Genomic DNA, 23,073 nt, shown 5'->3' with positions numbered 1-23,073 from the left:
TAAAATAAATAACATATAACTTATAAACAATTCGTTATAATTTTCTCCCCATACCAAGAGGCTCTAAAAATACGAATTATACCATCTTACAATAAAATGAATGAAAACTTTTGTGAACGTTGATAGTTTCACGAAAGATTTAACACAATTTCGTTTCTCGTTAGGACACGTTTTACGAGCTTTTCGCCAGGATAATCCAAACGGCTTCGATTTGGAAAATTCTAGAGCACCGCGACCTGGTTTACTAAGATTTGTTTGCTTCCATCGTTGAAAATTCGCTCGCGGGAACTGCCAACTGGTTGGATCCGGTTTAAACTGCGTTCTTGGTTTCTCGAAGTCGGCTGCCACGTCGCCGGATTGCCTCGCTGAAAAGGGAAGGCAACTGGCTTATCGCCTTTGACGAACAAACCAAATTGTATTCAACCGACGAACCGCGTTCGCATTCGAAAGCTGCCTCGCGGTTAAATCATTTAACCACTAGTTACACGTATCGTGCCTGTTCTATCGCGAAACTTTGCTGAATAGTTTCTCCCGTTTCCTTTGACTATATTGTATCCATTGGGAAGCCTCGTTCCCTTCCTAAAATTGATTTTGCTGTAAAATTTGTCAGTAGACATAAAGGGTTGAATTATCAGAGACACCGCCTATCTAAATATCTATTTTATTTTATCGTTATATGCGGAATCTTGTCAAGATAATTGTTTATAAAAATGAAAACTTACGAAAGATTCGATATCCAAATTTCTGAAAGTGGTAGTTTCAACAAGTTTAGGATCGAAATGTTCGAATAATCCTATCGATCTTTGTAAAACCCTTATTTCAATAGCGGCATAAAATGATGGAGCATGTGGATCGATGTTAGGTTTTTTCACAAGGCGTGCAGTGAATAATTACCCCAATTAGCGGTTGAAGTGAAGCTCACTCGAGTAACAACGAGTCGTACAGAAAATTGGAATCAATGCCTTCCAAGTGAAGTATTCGCTAAAACGTCGTACATCGCGTGTGCACAACGCGCCGCTGCTCGTATACTTCGAGAAATCATTCGCCAGATAATAGCTAAAACGAAACCGCGTGCACAATCCCATTATCGTAGTCTCGAAAAATTAAATTAATAATCTCGAACAGCAGCTGTTCCATTTCAACGGAAAAGATTAAAGATAAGGCAAAACACGCACGCGTCGTACGGTTGGACAAACCGAGCGATATTCTAGACGAAACAGATAAATAGCTGACATCAGAACGTCTCTACAGGAAACGCTAAGTGATTATGAGGAACCAAGGGGGACGTAGACAAACGACACTAGCTGGCTAGAGAGGCAAACGACCGTCTTTCCCGGCGAAAACCTGATTCGTGGAAGAAGCTATGAGAAACGAGACAAAATCAGTTTTAGCGGCATAATCAAATTTCCAGACTGGTACGTGACCTATCCAAACGTGTTCAGTTCAGGACCTACCCGCATCGTGAAGTGTTTCGATCCACTCTCAGGTATTACGATCCACTGATTGTGAGTGGAGGACGATGGCGTTCACAAAGCCGCAAATTTACAAGCACCTGCTCTCAAAGCGTCTATAGTAGCAGCAGTGCCTTTGTTTGCATCCGTGCGAAAACGCCTCGCGAACGACGGCTGACAGTTACCTGGATTACCTCTGCCGATACTTCCACTCCACTGAACCTACATAACACATCAACCTGTCTTCCTCGAAGGAGAATAGGATCGAGTGCTCGATACAATAGCGATCCTTCCATGGCAGACGTGGCAGACGTGGCAGACGTAACTTCTCTTTAAGCACTTGTTTCGAGAAATTGTTACGAGAGCGTAACTTTGAAGTAAAGAGAAGAGAAAGGTGGGGACCATTGTCGTACCTGTTACGAGGTTGCAGTTAAATTTTCATTAGAAGCGTAGATACGATTTAGAGAGTAAAATCGTTAAGTATACTCCAGACAAGAAGTTCGCTTGGGGAACTCTTAAGTCATTGACGCGTGGAATTCCACTCGTCGGATAAGTAAATGAGACTTACATGGAATATATTGGACAAGTTTTAATTGCTTCTGTTAACTGAGGAACGAAGAAGCGGAACGTAGTTTCTGCATGCAGGAGGATTAAGTTCCAATCGCGATCTTCCTCGATTCTACGGAGCACGGATACCGACTGTGTTCGATTCTGCTTTGGGATACCTTCTGGTCGGGTAGAAATTCCGATCGGGCTTCCTTGATAGCATTTTACTTTGGGACGATTTTCGATCAATTTACGTGCATCCACGTTTAGAAGCACTAGATATGTTGGCCAAGCTAACTTTAGACTTCAGATTAAGAGATCCGTATATGATCTCATCTATATCATATAATCAACATAACTTGCCAACATAGTACTTGCCATAAGTAATATTGTATCATGAATTTAAAATTATTTGATAATCCTGAATATTAGATTAATTGAAACGTGTCATTTACATAAAAATAACAAGCATCGTAATATAGATAATTACGAACTCACGTGCACGTCACGGTTACTCCAAAAACTCATAGTATCTTCCAACAATATCTTGTCACAATGGTTACTGTCATCTGTATTCCGAAAAAATTAATAACCGCAGAGATAGGGATCTGTATGGCGAATGTATCTTTCAGAGGAGCCCGCACGTGTCTCGGGGCGAGGTAAATAACAGCCTAGACGAGAATCAGTCTCATCTCGCTGTGTCTGACTGGGATACCGCGCATTTTCCACTGCAAAGAATCCCTTTCAGAGCTTCATGACGATGATAACAGTCGACCAACGTTTTCCACCTCATGAATTATTCCACGCACACGTGGCATTTGCTCCATACACCATTGCCTGACATCTCCAATGGCAATCTCGATCCGGCGCAGTGCATTTGATTCCTTATGATTGTTGGATTTTACGGGGTAAACGTTCGTGTATTCCATCCACGAAATTCATCTGTTCTCGTCTATCTTTGTCATCAATGAGCTAAGTTGCTCCGGCTGACGAGGATTTCCTATTTAATCCACTTTTCACGCTGCCATGGAATTTCAATTCTGTGACACTCAGCGCGATCGTTTCGAATATATTTAGTTTTATAGGAAGAAGAACGACCGTGGAACCGTAAACCAGCCTAAATTTAAATTCTTCTATACATTATCTAGCTTTTTCTTCGTAAGAATTAAATTTACTTTTGTTTCGACTGAAACGATGAGAAAGTGTAAGTTCTTTCTCGTGTTCTTACCAATAGAGCGGCGGCGGAAATGGAGGTTCGTTATTAAACACTCTTCGAGGGCGTTGGTTCGCAGAGAAAGAGAAAACACTGAGGATCTGTATAGTAAAAATCGTAAATTTCTGCGAGTTCGTGCGAATGGTTTCAACGGATACGAAATGAGCGCAAAGCCTTCTTTCGCGATTGCAGTAAACCACACGACGAGTTTCTGGAAGCCCGAAGTGCCCTTAAAAGTTTATAGACGCTTCGGTCTTTTTCCTTTTCCTTTGTTTCATTTTTATTTTTTATTTTTTATTTTTGTTTTTTTTTTAGTTTCGCCGACCAGTGCATGGGAAAGTCAGTCGAAAAACGTGCAGTGACCGACGTAGGAAAGTCGAGCACCGTTTCGTTGGTCGTTTAATAAAATCCAATACTTTCCGCATGGTAGAGTCGATTTGAAGGGCTTCGATCGACAATTGCAAAAGATCGAACAACGCTGTGATTCAACCATCTCTGTATATACTGGGGAAATAAAATAAAAAATTACTTTATCGACGTGCAGCTGCTGTACATCGTCAATGTTGGCATTGTTATGTGTGAAATTTGTGGGTGTCGCCTGGTTACATCCTGAAAATTTATTCCCTTTAAATCACCGTTGTGTTGTAACTCGAGAAACTCCATTCGAAAGGGTACTTGGATCATCAACAGTGCGGTTTGAGTGGAGATCCATAGATTTTACGCGAGGTTGCATCGCTTCGACGGTTCCAGTCCACTATAACGACAAGAGGTTCGGTTCACGAGATTGAAGTTAAAAAGATAAGTTGTCAGTGCTTGGATAAGGCTGAGAGAAATATCGAATGCTCACACAGGTGTCAAGAATAGCTGGCGAACACCGTCTATTCCTCCATGAATTTTGTTAGAATATATTCGATGGAAATGGCAACGAGTGGAAAATATAAGAATTCCGTTCGTGGTGCCTTTTATTTCGATGAAAACTCTATTGGTTTATACGTTTCGCTTCGTATCTTTTACGATCCTGTTTATCAAATATTTATTAACATTAATTCTCTGCATGTTCATCAAATTTTTATTTAGTTTGTATATTTCTTATTGATTCTATCACGGCTTTTATCAATAATATTTTATGCAAATGTTTCAAACAGCCGTCATAGTTATTCATAATTTCTACCACAGTTCCACAGTTTTTAACAACAGATATATCTCAGTGATATATTTGTATCCAACGTGAAACTCTACACCCTGTATAACGCTTTATATAGGTGGACGTCGACTTAACTAATCGTGTAGCGTGGGGCTTCTCCGGCTTCGTTCGTGTCTGACCCTACGGACTCGTACAGTGCTGCAAGGTGCACGCCATTCCATGTGACCACGACATATTTATTAACACTCACCGTTAAACCTATCTCCACGTCTTTGAAACATTTAGCGTTCTTAATTGCACAGAGAGCATAATTTTCCTAACGTGCAACGAATCGTGTATTTTTTCCCCTTGATCATGGAATTCTTATAATTGAATTTGTAATTAAATTTTTATAATGAAAAAAGAAAAAAAAAAGAAAAGATAGACATTCTCCGTTTACGATGTAGTACACATGAATATAACTACTTACTCTTGGAAATGGGATTCACCATTGAAGTTTCTACAATCGCCTGATGTAAATAAAAATCCCGAATCCAAGAGAACGAGAGAGTTCGTGCGAGATGAATCAATAAATCCGCACTCATCGGTGATTTTAACTCGACCAGGTCGTTAGTAAAACGTGGTTGGTCGAAGCGCTGGATTCATAATTTCGTGTAATATTTTTGCGGTCCCTCGATCGCGTTGTACAAAACTGCACTAGCGAGCTGGTCGAATTACCGGCATAATCGAATGACAAATCCATATGCGGCTTGGCCGTCGAATTTCTGTTCGGGACCGCGTTTCAACCAGTAACTACGTTATTCCCGGCCATTGTGCAACCCCTCCCCACCGAATGAAATTAATTTTTTCAGGGAATATACGAATTATTTTCTGCAACAAAGCAGCTGGTACTCCTATTGGCCGTGAGAGTATTATATCGCACGCGATATTCCGGAATTCGTGTCCGGTAAATCTCGAATAACGGCGTGGATGAATATGTCAGCAGAATCGTAATACAGAGACAGCGTACGGTTAGAATAATCAACGCGGTTGCTTTTCAATGAACGAATTTTATATCAATCGGTTTCAATTGTTTTTGAATGTATTAATCTATGTAAAAGTATGAAATACGTTTAAGGATTATTGAATTGCGGTAAAAATGTTTCAAGCGTTTTGTACACGGTATTACGGTTGCGATGATGGTATCTAACAGATAAAATATTAAAATAAAAATAATTCCATTTAATGCAAAAATGTACGGATGTAAAAAATGTGTATGTTTGTGAGGACAAATTATTCGTTGCTATTCGAGGAAACACGTATTATATTTGGAACTTATAACTTTTAAAAACTGGTACAAAGAATTTTCTACCTTCGTTATCTTTGTATTATTTTGCAAAAAAATGCATATTTCTTCGCCTGTATTCGTCAACGTGATTACAAGTGCCACATTCGTGCTTTAAACTCCTCGTCAAAGGTGTAGGAAGATGAGGAAATGTCGCAGTTCTCGAGGATATATGTAGACTTTGCGTCAAGGATGCGACTCACATATTAAATATTACGAAAAGCATTAAATGGTTCTTTTAACAGGAAAATTCCTCCCTCTAGTGACATTTCGTCGCACTATGGGATGCAATTGCGAGAACGAAAACGCAGAGGAACAGAGAGCAGAAATGTCGTTGTCGGAATAAAAGAGGAAAGGAAACGGGGGGAAAAAAACTACATGAACCAGCATTTCCAGAATTATCCGGAGTTTTGGATCCTCGTGGCTCGTATCTCTGACGTTATAAAGCCACCACAGGGACAGGAATGGGCGGATAACGTACGAAACGGGTGGAGCATTCGCGTTTCCGCCTCCAGTTGACTATCGTCGCGCCTTCACTGAATGTAACGTCTTAACTTACGAGTACTTCCCACGAAACCTGCTCGCTCCTGAATGAGACATCGAGGAGGAGGTTGCAACTCGTGAAGTTTGCCATAAGATCTGTATTACAATACAACTCGTAGAGGAATTGGAACGTTCTTAAACAAATAAAGAACATCAATTTGTTATCTGTATTCTGATGTTGCTGTAACTGTAACTGAAGTTATAGCTTTAGAGAAAAGAAATTTAAAGAATATCAATTTATTATGTCTGTTCCCTTGTTGCAGTTCCTAAGGAAATAAATTCTACTTCATCCAGAATAGGTTCAACGACACGGTATTCCATTTAAAGATCGCCAAATGTTTCTATATTTGTTTCCCAAAATATACGCCGTCCCACTTACGTTTTTATTCGAAGGACGACCACTTAACCTAGCCAACGATTTTCATCGCGATGCATATGGCGCCTCGTCGAAAGGACCGCGTTCAAACGAACGAAACAGAAGACGACGCCGAACAGCGTGCGGTTAAGTCTCCAAGACGCTTGGCAGCGATCGTTGCCAAGAAATGGTGCGGAAAGTAGCGCGCGTTAAAGCCAGTCTATCGAATGAGAAATGTCCTAAGGATGAGTTTTGCGTCTGCTGCGCTTTTATGATGTGTTCACGACAAGAATTTCTTAATATCGTTGACTTGACGCACTTCCTACTGTATCGCAGTACGCGTTGTGCAACGACGTGGCTTTCGAGCATGGATAAAATCGATGCGCCGCTCGTGCTCTCTTCAGGATCGAGATTATACGACTTTTGTACGAATCGTCTGGGCAATTCTCAGCCAATCGCTATTACATCCACGATAGCGGTGCAATAATAGCGGCTAGATATTTATCTTGGAGATTGCTAAGCTGGATATTGTTAATTTTCACGGTGAATGTATCGTTTCTTCCATGTAAAATTCAAGAGACATCGTCTTTGAGCTATAAAATGCATTGGAAGTCATCGTATTCCTACAGGATGAAGTAAAATTATAATAATATTCTATTATGTGATACGTTTCTTGTTAAATAAAATTTCAATTTTCAACGCATCGTTAACATTTTTCATGTGTGTACTATTCACCTCCTAACTCTTTCCAACGTGCTCTATAACGTCGAACGCGGTGACAGTTATATCGAAAATCATATCATGAAACGTTTCTTTCGAATAGCGTAATTAACGAAAGATTTTTATTTAATGGAATATTTCTCTTGTAAATTAGAGTTTCAACGTTCAACAATTAAGCCAACAACGTTAACATCTTGCAGCATCCGGTGAATTATTCACTCGGAATGCTATTCGACGCGTTGCACTTCCGTGTGCCATTTTCTGGAACCATTCGCGAACAATCGTTGTCCGTGCTCCTAAAGCCGTTCCGTTATTGAATCTCTAAATTACAGCCATGAGAGGAAGCGGCGTAATCGGGGTGGCGCGTGCCACGATGCATTCGTAACCAGAAACGAGGAACGAGAGCGAGGAAAATGTAGAGAGAAAGAGGGCTCGGATTACGGGTGATGCTCGAATTGCGAATCAAAAGGGACTACTTTAGCGTCGAATGCAATCACTTTGCTTGTGAAACGATGTGAACGATAATCGCGCATAATTAACAAACCGGTCATTAGTAGCTTCTGTTTAATTGGATTATCATATCCAAACATTTCATTAGTTAAATTTCATAAAGCTGTTATAATAGCGAAACAATCGAATATAAATAGTGTCAAGCATTGAAGTAGCAGGGTCATGAGAATTCTTCCGGGCCGTCTTCTCTACAGCTTACCATTTAAAATAATTGCCACTCGTGCACGTGGGTACTTCATATCCGGAGAAATTGTGTGTTTATACCATTCTGACAGCGTAGACGGTAGCTCCTTCACAAAATTGAAGTGAGCTCGGTGGCACGGTTAGCTAAAAAGTTCCTCCGTGTTTCTTTCGTTCGCAAGGGCACTCGTACCGCCATTCAGAGTCTAATATCTAACTTGCTCGAAACGTGCATTTGACCGTTTTCCCGGAGTAATTCTCTTGCCGCAGCGAAAATGAGAGTTTCGTCTCACAGCGCAGGATAGAATGCCGTTTGCTACAATTGCAATCATCAGGGGCATCCTTTTTTGCCCAATTTCGTTCTGATCATCGACTTCGAGTCGGTACGCTTCTTCAGGCGATACAACTGATTCAGCTTCGTCGCGTTAAAAATGGCGGAAAACGAATTGCGTCGCCCTCGTTGCAGCGAGCAATCAACCAATTAGCAATCAGCAACGTCTCGTTTCTCTTGGATTTTTCTTACTCAGCTCGTAGATAAAAACAAAGATAAAATCTTTGGAGAGGAAGGAACAACTAAACTGTCTCAACGTGAAATTTACTCGGATTCATATTTTAAGGCGAACGATGATCTTTTTCAGCAATTCGCGATAATATATCGTCTCACTCTGCTCCGTTCTCTGTTATTTCTTGAACAGTGGTTTAGTCCTCCGTTTAAAGAGTAAATTACGAGCGAGCGTCGTCTCGTAAGAAACAACCGTAACGACAGGAATTTGTAAGATCAAATGCTTTCTAGGAAGATCTTTCTACGGTAGAGATGTCAGAGGAATTTCAAGAAGCTCTTGTATGTGAAGATGGTATGTAACAGGGGGTCGTAATGTTCATTTTAATTCTATGACTTTAAGACCATCATTGTGAGCTCGAGCGTCCAAGTACTCAAACAGAGTTGATTTATCCAGACAAACGCGCCGTAACAACATCCAAATCCGTGAGTTACAAAAGCTTCGAGCGACAGAAGGCATTAACGAGCTGCTATTTCCAACGCAAACAACATTTTTCAAAGCGCCGAGGGCCGAAACTTTAGCACCGACGCCAGTTTCATGCGCCGTTTGAAAAATGTACGTAAATCTGGTCTCTGGTCATTGTTTATTCTCTTCTGTCACAAAGTTTCATCAACTATTCTCTATACACGTTTCATGTCATGTTATTTTTCATTTAATATTTTATAATTAGATATCGTTTTTTGAACTGTTTCGAGCTTTGGCTTCGTAGCACCATTGGACCGTGCAAACGTAAAATATAGGACAAAATGTTCCTGAAGCAGCTCTTGATCGTTCACGGGCGCGCAGTTTGGTAGGATTCCATGGACGATGTGTCTCGCGCCACGATTTAAGTTACTTGGCCCTGTGCCAGTAAACCAACAAGGATCCTCGCTTTCCTTCTTCGTTAGTTTGCAGCGGATCCCAGCCACTTTATCATCGGCCTCTGCGCCGGACTTCGCTGGCCTCGGAACGTAATTCACAGTAACGTAAAAAGTTACGGTGGATAAAGTGTGATACCGCTCAGAGCTCGCGAAATGGCCGTCAAAATTCTATTAACAAGCAAAGAGTGTTACAAGTATATCGATGGATGAACTATGTCAAATCGAACGTCTTTGGATCCGTGTTCTTGTGCTAAATGAAAGACGTAAAGGATAGATTACCGGATTATGAATGTCTGAATAATGTGATTAGATAGTGAAGTGGCTTAGTTATGGGTTGTAGTAATGTCAATTAACGTTGTAGTAATGTCAAGTTAACTTAAACCTAACGGAAACTGTCTTAAGATTTGCTTTCCATTGTCGACCACTTTTATCTTTTCATCCTGTAAATTTTTAGAATAGTTTGTTATTTGTCACCCCACTCGCGCGATCTTGTCATCTTTCATTGAACGTGCCTAGCTTCGAGGTACTGCGAAGTCTTTCCTTAGCCGTGTCAAGAACGCGGACCGGTGAATTTCGTGAGAGAACTGTAAAGATTCGAAGCTGAAGGAAAAGTTAGCAAGAAGCCGACTGAATCGCAAAGCGTTAAGAATAATGGCACACCTCAACGGTCGCGGTTTTTCTTGCCTTAATACCCTAGCGTCGCGTCGTCGAGACGGTCGAAGCTAGAACTTCTTTGCCTTTATATGGAGGGCCGTAAAAGAAGAGGAGAACCCAGGTCAGGGTGCTTTAAAAGTAGAACTCGTAGCCAGTTGTACATGCCTTCACCTCGAGTAAATGGATTGTAGCGACGTTCGTAAAATGTTGTTGCGTGCTTCAACATATTCAGCTGGTAATCGTGTCTTTTCACTATTTCCTGACACCACTTATTCAATTTCTGTTCACTTCTCTGGGAAACGAAATATCCCTTCGCGCTCAGTTTTTGACGTTACAAATCACCGCACTTTAGTAACGGTCGCAGACATTGAACGCTATTGTGCAGGCGCGTATCGAATCGATAATGAACACTCCGAGGTACAACTTTTATTGCACTACTTCTTTATATAAATATAAATCAACGATAGAGCATCATGTTCAGCCCTCCTCATTTTATTAGCAGAACATCTTTCAAAAATATCAACGCCTTGAGAATTCTTTATCCTACTCCAATCTCTCCTCGATTGGAGTATTGTCTTATTATTTGATCGCCTTATCATTGCAATCTCCGCGATAGATTGGAAAACATTTAAGTCAACAGAAAACACTCGGAGCTACACACATTTTTATGTCCAGCTGTCTATTGTCTGGGCTATTGTATCATACGTTGATTTATATCCGTAAGTCTGCAGGGCTGATTGGCTTTTTCTTGCGGTCTGCCCATTTTTCAATGACTTTGACACATTTGTAATCCTTGTCTACGTATTTATCCATTTAATAAATAATAAATAATAAATATACCTCGGAAGTGGCAGAGGGCCAATAAATTTCACCGTTACAGTCGGAAAGACAGGCGGAGAGGCGGGTGCGTAGGAAACGGATATTCGAGTTTGGCAGCGTAGCGGACGCGGAAGGAAGGGTAAAAAGCCCTCTGGCTGAAGGTATGAATTCCAAAGAAGCAGCAGAACGGGGTGAAGCCCGATAAAGCGTCGGTTCGTGCGCCTCGTACACGCCTTTGCGCGCGATTTTATCTTATTTCCTCGGCTATATCGAGCCTCTTTGAGGCGTAAGTGCGCGTTCTCGCGTGCAACACTCCGCAAGCGTAGTTTATCGTGTTTCCCGATGCTGCAGCGTTTAAGGCGCGCCCCCAGGGACCCACTGCCTTTTTCTTCTCGTTCGCGGCCCTGAAAGAAAGGCTGCCGACGCGATGATATCGCGAATAAATCGTTCAAGAGTCTTCTTACGCAATGCGAACGATCGAGATATTAAACGTTGTTGCTGACCAATTTTTCCACAAATATAATAAAGCAGAAATATTGTGATACGATCTTTTTAATCACTGTTCAATCGATTAGACCGATTATCCTGGTTCCGTTGTTGGTTCTGGGTCAATTAAGGAGGAATTATATGGACAGGCATATTCAATAGGCTTTGATCATTTCCCTTCTCTTCTCTTCTCTATTCAGACAATTAATTACGGGCTGAAATTATGCGCTTTATTCGCCAACATATTTTATCGATCGTCTATTATATCGCGTATTATAAATTTCGAAACGAATTCTTGCTCGATCGAACCGATAATAATGATATTCTTTCTAAATATTTATTCAATCTTATCGATAAACCATCCAAGAGTATCTATTACGGTAATTACACTTTCTAGAACATTTCTTTCTTCGACTCTGTATAGTTCCTGATCCGAGAAAATAGAAACATAATGATCGTTTAGAATGGGACGGCAATAAATAAATAGAAAGGGAAGAGAAGATAAGATCTAAGCGAGAGTAAACAGAAGTAGAAACGGATCAAGGAGAACAGTAGGTGGTACACGGTATCATAAAATGGCGTTCTGAAAGCAACATTACAGACAGAATAGCATAGAACAGAATGAGTCTGTATGACAACGTCCGTTCCGCAGCCAGGGCGGGCACATCGTATCGTATAAACCGCCCACGTAATTGCTTTTCGGTTCAGCCCCGGGAAACCGTTGAGAAAGCTCGAGGCTTTCTCGATACCGACGAATACAGTCGTACAGGAAAGCTTTTGTCGCGAGAAACTTCTTTAGAAACGCGAACAAACTCGGATTATCGTTTCAAATTTAAATTCAAATTGGAACAAGAACAATACACATTATTGGCCAACTTTTGATTGGACAAATTATATATCTTGAATGACATTACATTGAGTTGATCGGAGAATTCTGCTGGCTTTTTTTTAAAAAATCAGCTTTCTTAACTTTCCTCTATTAGTTAATCTTCGATATAAGATCCACTGTTACTATTATATCCAACAATTTATTCTCTATAAAATTTTTCATTTTTCTTATTAAAATACCTTCGCGTGTCTTCAATATGTAAGATGCGCTTCGTGTAACTTTGATTTAGAGAAATCCACAAAATAATGGCATAAATATGTAAATAGGAATATAGTGAAAGTATTTTTCTATCAATTTAATAATTAGAAACGTCTGCATAGCGGATTGTACATTATGAGAACGAAATAATTTCGTTAAAAAATTTAACGATAAATTTTCTGCTCCGCCGTTTCAACGTTTTACATCGAAAAACTACATGTTGGAAGAAAAATTCAACCAAGTCTCATGACTGGAAACGTTCAACTGTCAGCCGCTTCCGGCTCGAGCGAAACGAGCACGGAAACGCGAACTGGCGGATGGGAGTGACGAAAAAAGAGGAAAAAAGAAGCTCTCGTTGCCGTGAAGTCTGAACACCGTTGAAATATAAGCTACTAACCGGTCGCGTTCGAGCAAATTCTCAATTTTACGAATAAATCTCGATCCCGCTGACCGGCTTTTCGCGTAACTGCTGCATCCAATATTGCGGTGGTTCGCAGTTTCCGGACCGATATGCAAGTCCACGTGCACGTGGAATTGTTCCCTGAGTTCGACACCAATACCAATACCGCTAACTGGTAGTATTCATCATCGCACGTTCCTACAAAAGCTTCGAACGGAAACGTTCCACCGTTTCCAACGCGTCTGCTCCAAAACGAATATTTTTCTTAGACACTGTTATTTAAGGACCTCGATATGCAATATATAAAAGTATGAACCAACATTTTGTTAATTCGTAATATTCACTGACAGAAATACAAAATATGCAATTTAACAAAAATCTTCTGAAAGCAGTCTTTCTCATATCGTATCAATTTTGTATTGATTATACACGTCAATTAGGAAAAATGGTATCAATTGATTCTGTATCGAAATGAAAGAAAGAAACTTTTTCATAACATCGTATACAATAATAAAGCAAACAATTCCTCCCCTTATGATTGATTGACTTATATTTTATGCAATTTTACATATCAATTTCATATCGGATGACATATTGACCGATGCAAAGTCAATAACTAGTATCGTACGAACAATAGACGAAGGAGACGACTGTTTTAAAAAGTCAAACGAAACACGAGTGCCAGTATCTACACAGAGCCACTGTAATTCGAAATAATTATCAAGTATATTCCCCTTTATATCATTTCATATTTAATTAACAAAATACAGCAGCATATCAGGTTGCTAATTGAAACCAGAAATAAACGAAACGCTATCTGATTCTACGTCGTTCGACCGCGAAACAAGAAACTTCATGGTATGCTAGAATTTTCTCTGGCACAACGAGGTGTTTTTTACTCAACCGACACGTTATATTGTTGATTAACGAGCCGAGCGGAGGGTAATGAAGAGAAGGATCGCCCTGGCTCATTCCGGATGTAAGTATCCCTTTGATCGATGTATCGTAGCATGGCGCGCAAAAATTCCGCGATATTAACGAATAAGCGGAATTAACGTAGCCGCCGTATTTCCATAAGGACGCAGCGGCTTGTGAAACTTGGATGATTTATGTCGATGGATTATTTCGCCATGCATTAATCCACGGATGGACGTGGAACTTTTGGCATATTTCAGCGCATAACTTTTTCCGCGAATAATTGCTCGTTGAAAATTCCTTCACTGATTTCATCCACTGTCGATCCTCTTTGTTTCCATTTCTATCTGCTACGATTAAATCGTGTAAGATTTCAGTCTTTTCCTTGAATACGGCTTCCTCGATGAAATCGTTCCGCGAAGCCAGCTCGCACTCGGAGAAACAATAGTAGTTTGTTTGAAGAAAAAAGCCAATTTCTTGCGAATTATTTTGGTGACCGAGTCAGGATAAGATTAAATTAGTAAGATGATCAAAAGATTCGTGAAGGATATTTAAGCAACAGACAGGGGAAACCACGGCTGGAAATAAAAGCGAGGCTCTACAATTAAACACGACGATGAGTCGATGTTCCAATTAGCAAATTGTCTGTTCGATGATACTTGGAAAGATTTGTCTTCTACTTTCGGGACACCTTCTTTCGTGCGTTGTCAAACAAGACAGTCGGAAGAAAAACGCCACGTTAATTCATCGACGTCGGAACGAATCGAAGGAAACGGTTCGAGAAGCTGCTTCAACGAGAAGGAAAATATTTTAGTTCCAATTAACACCCGACGTTGACGCTAAGCTTTGTGTGTTTTCGTGGAAGAGTGCTGTAAACTCTTTTCACATTGTTGGTTCGTATATTCAATTAAAAAGACTGTAGAAAACGAAGACAAATATGGATAAATAACTTTAAATACATAAATGGAACGAAAGTAGGCTTCATCGTCAATACAATTTCTAGAACGTTTACCTCAAAGATGAGTCAAAGGCTAGGGAAGTTCGGTGACGTGGCGAGCACTGACTGGGTTTCATCGATATCGAGGGTCTGGCGAATTTGACAAGATTGAAGTTGACAAGTTCGCGCGAACTCTAACCGCCTAGCCGCAATGGTCAAGTTTGTCGAAGGTGTATTCAGTCTAATTTGTCAAAGACAAAGTTACCTTCGGTGCTGAGCCGCGCCGAACCAAATGATGTGTCAGCTTGTCTGCTGCAATTCGTCATCTACCTCCCTAGGGCTTTAACTCGTTTAATTGGACGAGTCCCTTGTCCAAACGAGAAGTGCCATAATAATATACCAACAAGAATTCATTGCAATTTATTTACGCAAATATTCAATATTTAGTTTATCATGCATAAATCATTTAATTTTAATATCGAATAATGTTCCGGAAAATTAATTCTTCGTAATTTTTCATAAATTCTTGGTCTTGTTGATAGTTACCGAGTCTATAGATAAATGGAAAAATCTGGTACAAGATTTTGAGAGCCCAATTGGCGTTTCTAGCTGTCCATCAAGTACATGAAGAAGAGGAAGAAGAAGAGGACGAAGAAGGGGAGAAAGAAGCTTAAACAGCTAGCCGTTTCCTCAGGACTGGCGTGGAACTCGAGAGCAAGTCCGCTAATTACGAGTCTGACTTATCATTGTCTGTTATACGGACTTCTTCTCTTTCAGCAGGTTCGTTTCTTCAGTGGCGAGTTCGCGTCGAGAAACTTCACCGCTCTTGATTATGTCGGTGGCGCGCGCCTCGCGAAACTTTTTCTTCGGAAATATCATTCGTATCGTTTGTTCCTCGGCTTGGAATCGCTCGTTTGTTTCATTCAAAGCCTCTGCCATGGTTCGTTACTGGCTCTCGAGACACTTTCGGACTTTTGACATGCAAAACTTGCTCGCTGCTACTTTATTAAATCGTGCTTCTTTGAAATTCTCGCGTGAATTCTCTCTTTAAATTTTTATTGCCTTTATCATGTGGAGCGTTGGCCGTTGAAGTTGATAGAAGAGAGTGCAATATTGCGATATAATACACATAAACTTTCTACGTACACGAAAAATATTGTACGCTCTTTGAAAATTTGGAATACATTATCAAAGTCATCTGGTTAAAAGATATTATCTCGGACAAATTTGCAGCTTGGCGTTGCTAATGAGCTATTAAATTGTCCTGGTCCCACTTTCTGGTTAGAAGAAGCGACCAAGTTCGCTAAACAGCGGGAAGGGCGCGACGATAAGAAGTTCCTCGTGCAAATCTCGCAACTTGTTACTATGGTATCGCGGTGAGCCGCGTAATTACGATTCTCGCTGGTTGCGATTATGCCGACGGTGTACCTCATCTTTCAGCCAATTATCCCCTCCCACGATAGTTTATCAACGGATCATGATGATAACATTTCGATTACGCTCGAACCTACCAGATTTTTCCTTTTACTTTCGCCTAAAACTGCGATAAGACTGCTCGTTCCATTCGTATCCAACAAGTATCATCGCTCGCGCATCCAACTGTTACATTAAACGCTCAATTCGACTGCAAATAAAATGTTTGAACAATCTACAAAGGATATTCTCAAGGGGATCGTTGAATGTTAACTGGACAAAGATCGCAATCGATCGCTAATCGAGTACAATATTGGGTTACGTTCCCCTGTTGACTGTTCAATCGCGATGCGTCAGAACTGTCTACGCGTAAATATCCTCCGATCCCTCGCATAACTGCCGTCATCTCGTGCGACGCCGCAAACTAATAAATTATTAATCCGTCGAATAATAGCGCAGCAGTTGATGATCCCGCGAAACTATTCACGTATTCACATCTACATGAGGCTACGCCACTGATCCCTCCAGAAGCCACCAACGGTATTTCCCGTGGGCATTGCATCCCGGCTACAATAATTCCAGCGGTCGACCACCAACTCGTCGGAGAATTACTTCCATCGACGCATCCAACTCGATTTTCAACGCTTAAGTTGTCGTTCCGGCAGATTACGAGCGGCGCGGAGGACAGGGCTGAGTGGTTCTCACCGGAAACTCGGTCAAGATGCGACAAATCGATCGGTTTCACCGAATCACCTATAGAACGTGCTCGTTTTCGTGCCTCTGGATCGATCAAATGCCCCTACGATGTGACAGTTATTTTCTTCGTTGCGTAGACGTGCTCGTTGCCTTCGTTTATTCTCTTCATTCGCGTAGTTTTCACCGGAGTTAGTCTTCCCTTTCTGTTCAGATCCACGCGTCATTTTTTACGTTAAAATAAAAGGAATAATTAACGAACACGCGGCTTCCTATATAACACAACGACGCATTGTCATTGCATTGTGCACACTGCATGTTTGGAAAATCAGACGATCAAAAAAAGGATCCTTTGCTCCAACCACATAATCGACATATTAATAAATTACGACGTATAAGTAGATGAAGACTCAACGTATTTCCTGCCCATAAAACTTGCGAATTCTTGGATGCCACGAGGAACAAAATTCAATTACGTCAAGCATCCAGAAATATTTCACACCGAAAGCAATTTAGGTTTCCTTTCCCGTACACAGAGCGATCAATTTCTAAACGTCAAGACATCTATATAAATGGAGCATCCCTTTGTCCCTTCGAGGCATTCCCTCTGAATGTTTTTGTAGGCGACGTGTCTGCATACATTCTTCTGGCGGGAACGAGAGCACGAGCGCACCTTTCGTCACGCGAAAAATTCTCACGGTGCTAATGATCATCAGAGTCACGATCACACCAGAGGTTTGTCTGGCAGACAACAATTAAGACGGACTTCTTCGTTTCTTCCTTTATGCTCTCCCTCTCCTCACTGCTTTCCCCGCGAGACGATATTCTTGTTCCAAACGAGATCGCCCACAGCTGAACGCTTTTTCATAGGAAATTCAATGGAACCTCGCGAGGCATTTATGAATCTAACGCGTTCAGAATTTCCAGACTTATTCTTCAGCGTGAGATAAAGGATTTTCTCTGTCGAACATGTTCGAGGGCCGGTTGTCTCTAAGCCAAAGATACTATCGAGAAATCACAGTTTTCGATCGGAGGGCTGGAAAATTTGAATAATACGAGGAATAAGGAACTTTATTATCGCGAAGAAATTTCTTCTCCGTCCTTTTTTACCTCTTCCTTCGCTCCTTCTGCTGCTCTTTTCTTCTTCTTTACGCCTCAACGAGCCGTTTTCCATCCGCAGTCGAAGCTCGCGGCTAGAAGGATATTCTGAGAACATGTTCAATGAAAAATTCAATGGATCGACTGAAAATGCTTATACATTTTACATGGCCGTAGAAAGAGAAAGAAGCTCGATGGAAGAACGGACTTCGATCGGAGATTTTCTCGGGAAACGACGGATAAACGCGAAAACCGAATTCCACGATCGAACTTCACCCTTAGGCCTCCTAACTGTGGATAAACGCACAATGGCTGCTTTTCCGCCGTTGTCTCATAAAAGCTCCCAGTGAACGACTTTTTCCCCAAGACTTTCGAATTTTTAACCCAGATTCGAAATAGAACGAGAGGCTTGTATTTTTAAAACATTCGAGCTGAGGCTTTGTCGAATAATTATGAAGCTTGTTAATCCCACTAGAAACGCAATGCGTCTCAGCCGTTAGGCCCATCAAAGTTTTTGACTCGAACTGCTCTTTCTCTCGCTCTTTCCCTTTACGCCATTCCCTTAGACGTCTTTGAGAATTTCCACCACAGAAATACGTTGCTTGGCACGATTTTCGTCGACCGTAAACGTCATGATTCTTCTTTATTCCTTTGAGATTACAAATACAGCAGCTCGTAAAAGTGCTTGTACTTTTATCACAAAAATCTTTTATGCATAGGTATATGTCATATAAAAAATTTTCAAGCTTCATTAATATTGTAGCGAGACAGGACGGGCTGTTATGCTTTCGTTGGTAAAATTTAAACTACTCTTTATTGTAATTTTCTTTCTCTCTTTTTTTTTGTAGAAGAAATGCGTGAGGGAATAGATAACTTCAGGCAACGTTTGGAAGTTCAATCTTCGTTAACCACACGTGCGTCCAGTAATTTGTATTTGCATGGAATGAGAACGCGTCGTGCAAAAGAACTCATTAATTATTCACACTCGTTAGAAAGCAGCGTGGCGAAACAGAGTAAAAAGCGTCAGTTCGCTTACGGTTAATTAAAAAGTACCGGCTACCGTGTTCCTCTCACCTACCGTGACATCTTGACGAACTTCCTGAAACAGAGGCCTTTATGATTCTCTGAAAGAGCAATTTCATCAATTAAATTCTCCCTGGACGACATTACACCGCGTCGCCTCTGTGGCGAAAACCTCAAAAGCCTTTGGAGTCTCTATAAAAAAGCTGAAACTTTTACGTGTACTAATATATTCTGCTTTTTGAAAAGTATAGGTGTCGATAATAACGCAAAGATAAACATATTTAATACCATCATTGTTATCAACGCGTCATTGCTTTATCTCTATAAATTATTCATCAAAACATTCGATTGCAATCAAAATTGAAATTATACATGCACGTAAACTATTGTTATTAGTATCTATCGTATATTCGAATTGATAATCCGTTTCAACAAAGAGTGACCCGCATACGGGAATTACGACAGGTTTCATTTCATATTCCCTATCTTTTTTTTCTTTTTGTTCTACGTCTCTTTTCCTATTTGTTGGCCATGTCGCTCCGAGTGAAATATTATGAGCAAAATCGTCCGGTCGAGCGCGGGTCGCATTTAAATGGCCGTGGGCGCGCAAACAAACGCGGTAACTCAATGTATCAGTTCCATATATCGCGGGTTAGCCAATATAATACCGGCCTATTCGATGGACGATCACAATACGGGAAGGAAACACTTTGGAATTCCGTCGCGAAATATTTATATTCCGATATCACTATCTATCTACAATCGAGGGGTTCATACGCAAGTACGTCTGGAACGCTAGTGTTGTGCACGGAAGCACTCGTTCCAATACAAATCCAATAATCCGTCAGATATTGCCACGTTAACGTTGGGAATTTTGTGAACGTAGTTTAGAGTAACTTGAACTGTATAACTATTCTGTTAAAATTATTATTCGTGTAAATCTCTCCTAAAATCTCGTAACAAAGCCAACATCTTGATTTATACGTTTTCTGGAGTTCATCTGCATTTGATAGCAAAAACGTACAATCCTGCCTTATGGACATAATTCCTCGACTTCGTAGGACAATCAGTGGATATTCTGAATTTAGAGTCACGGAATTCTTGGCAAGACAAGCAGAGAAACTTGTTTGCTCGAATCCTGTTCAGCTGAAACACTATCGACGCTGTTGTAAGTCGGTAAAAGGAAGCTTAGGCGCATTTTGCCTTTTCCTTATTGTTTGACATAAGCATACTTCCTGTCTATCATAATTTTTCTTAATGTGATATTTACGAAAGATTACGTTTTTTATAAATAAAAAGGAAATATTTTCCTTCGTGTTCGACAAGGTGAAAAAGTTTCAAACAGCAACGTTGATTTCTATCCGTGGCGTCGATTCGATGACGTACTCAATTTCAATAAGAGTTCTCCAAGGAAACGTCTTACTGCGTACAGCGCTAGAACGATTTAGAAAGCACACGAATGCAATCCTTCGACGAACACGACTTCTTCAACGTTCCCCTTGAGAGCGCGGCTGAGGCGAAGTTCACACCGAGCAAGTGGAAAGAGACCGCACTGATCAGCCGTCGATTCCCCTAAGCGCAACTTTGCTGAATCCCTTTATGAATTTTTACATATATCACAGCCATTTTTCCACTTGATTACAACTGCTACAAGATTCCCAAAATTATTCTCCTGACTATTAAAAATAAATATAAATATAAAAAATAAATATAATAAATGTATAAATGTATAAATTGAAATGAAATTATAAATGTATAAATTATACCAATAGGTATAAATGGAAAAATAGTCTCGTGGCTCATAGTAAAAAATTAGGAAAATTTTGTGTGCGTAAAATATGAACAGGACTTCAAGCGAAGAATACAGAGCACACAGATTGCACGGCACGTGCAAACAGGAAAGTGCATGAGTTTCTATCTATGGGATCTTTATCGAGTCACCGGAATCCAAATATACTGAATCCAGGCTTCTCGACGTTTCCCTCTAGTCTCCGCTAGCATTCCTTAACGTGACTTTGAACGACAACCAGCGGGACGTAGGAAGAAAATATACACTTTGAGACAATGGATCATCCTAATGGCTGCTGCGATCGTTAGCAACAACTTTATGAAAACCGACAAATCCTTCAACAATCCCATGACGTGAACTTTTTACATCAGACTACCTCTATCCTCTTATCTTTCTTCTATGAGAAAATTTTAATATCGCGAAATAAATTTACTGTAATTTTTATATCGAAACCAATATGAAAGAAATATGAATAATTCAGAGGACGCTATATTTTTGAAAGCTTAATTAGGCGATGGAACTTTCGTAGATTGTGAAATAAATTTCCGAGAATATGCGACACTCTGTATTCATCTTCCATGCATATCATAAATTTTTATTAGAATCGCGATGCTTTAAGCACCGACGCGATGGAAGGATCGTCAGTTTGAAAACTAGAAACGCGAATTAATCTTTTCAGCTAGCGATAATTAGACAAGCGAGGGTGTACTCTTGTCTAAGGATCGTTTAGAAACAATTAATTCAACTTGGTCAATTATCGTTGATGTCGTTTCGGAAGAGCGATGGAGATCGATTGGTTTGAAAGAAGTTCTCTGCTAGGGAAACTTTCGCCACTGACGTAGATAAATTCGTCTACCGTCGATTACATTTCAGCCTACAATTTCACCGTGTAAATTAATACCTACAAGCCCTTCCAGCTTAAGGGCGGTTAACAAAGGAATTGTCCTTCGTGCTTTTAGTTATTTGAAACGAAAGAGAAATACGGAACGTGAGCGAGACTCACCGAGGGTACAAAATTGATGGAACGATGAAATAAGGTAACAAAGTAAAATAGAAGAGAATTAAAGTAGTCTGACTGGCAGACTGCTCGAAAATGGATCATTCTTAATAAATTCCTTAACGCACGCTACACGTAAAGTTTTAAAAATGAAATAAAAAAACAGAAAAAATATAAAAATAAGAAATAGAACGCAGGACGAAGAGCGAAACTTCATCTTTTATCCGTGTGGAAGCATGCAAGGATTGATATAACGAACCTCGGCAAATAAAATTGATTACCAAAGTTGTGAAAGTTGAAAGTTTCGGGCACGTATAATATTATGACCAGGAAAATGACGCTTGGCTACAGAATCTCGTTTATATCTTCGCCTCGTTTGAAATCCCCCATCTGATCAAATTATATCCTGGATTACTCTGCCAGGCTCGATATCGATCACAGCTCCTAAACGTTATTTTTTCATTTAACATCCTAACAACTAATGATAGTGGACGAAATAAGGGTCGCGCGGAGTCACTGAGACCATGAAACTGACACTTAAGGTCATTTGAATGTCGCAAGGGATCGTAGAGATCGCGAAATGAAATTGACAATTAAAGTCATTTGAAGATTCTGAGGGGTCACAAAGATCATATCAATGATAGTCATATCAGAATTGCAGAAACGATGTCAATGACTTTGGACGCTTGTAATGTTCGTACAACGCAATACGTAAAGCAATCTATTAAATATCAGCATGGCTCTTTGTCGGAATTCTTAGGATTCAAGAGATACGACAGCTTTCCGAATAATCTGTTGATTAATTCTTCGTCCAAAGTTCCTGTAGCCATTTACCGTGGTTTTAATTTAATGGCTTCCCTCTCGCGAAATGTACGTCGCCGGTATTGGAAATGTTTTACTTTCTTTGTAAAAGAAACTTTTGTTGTTCCTCCCTAAAGTTTCGCGGATTATACGACTCAATTAAGTAATTGTAAAGCAATGAAGCGCACATTTATTTTCAATCGTTGCTTTCAGTAGACGTTAGCTCGCGGCCAAACGCGATTATAAACGTTTCGCTCTTACGAAGGTGTAATCGATCGTCTGTAATTGCGTCCGTTCAACTTGTCAGGGGTCTAATTGATATAATGTAATTAAAAGGTTGGTGGAAAAATATACGGAACAGAGAGACGATGTTTCGAGTTAAACGTGTTGCTAACATCGAAACATTTTCTTGCCAGCGATAATTTCTTACGCGACCCTGCCATATTCGATCGCCGGAATTTAATTAAAGATTGATTCTCCATGACTCTACTATAAACAACTCATTAAGCTGGATACAAAACGATCGACTAATGACGAAGCGTACGTAAATGCTTT

General features: G+C 40.3%; 1 protein-coding gene across 2 annotated transcripts in view; it reads left to right on the top strand.

The window, feature by feature from the left end:
• LOC100749612 (glutamate receptor ionotropic, kainate 1-like) overlaps nucleotides 1–23,073 on the top strand; it is a 104,844-nt gene that overhangs the window by 54,784 nt on the left and 26,987 nt on the right. The gene's annotated exons all lie outside the window — the stretch shown is intronic.

This window comes from Bombus impatiens, unplaced genomic scaffold, assembly GCF_000188095.3.
Source record: "Bombus impatiens unplaced genomic scaffold, BIMP_2.2 scf_1060, whole genome shotgun sequence".
Classification (NCBI taxonomy): Eukaryota; Metazoa; Arthropoda; class Insecta; order Hymenoptera; family Apidae; genus Bombus; species Bombus impatiens.
This window is presented reverse-complemented; position numbering and strand designations above follow the sequence as displayed.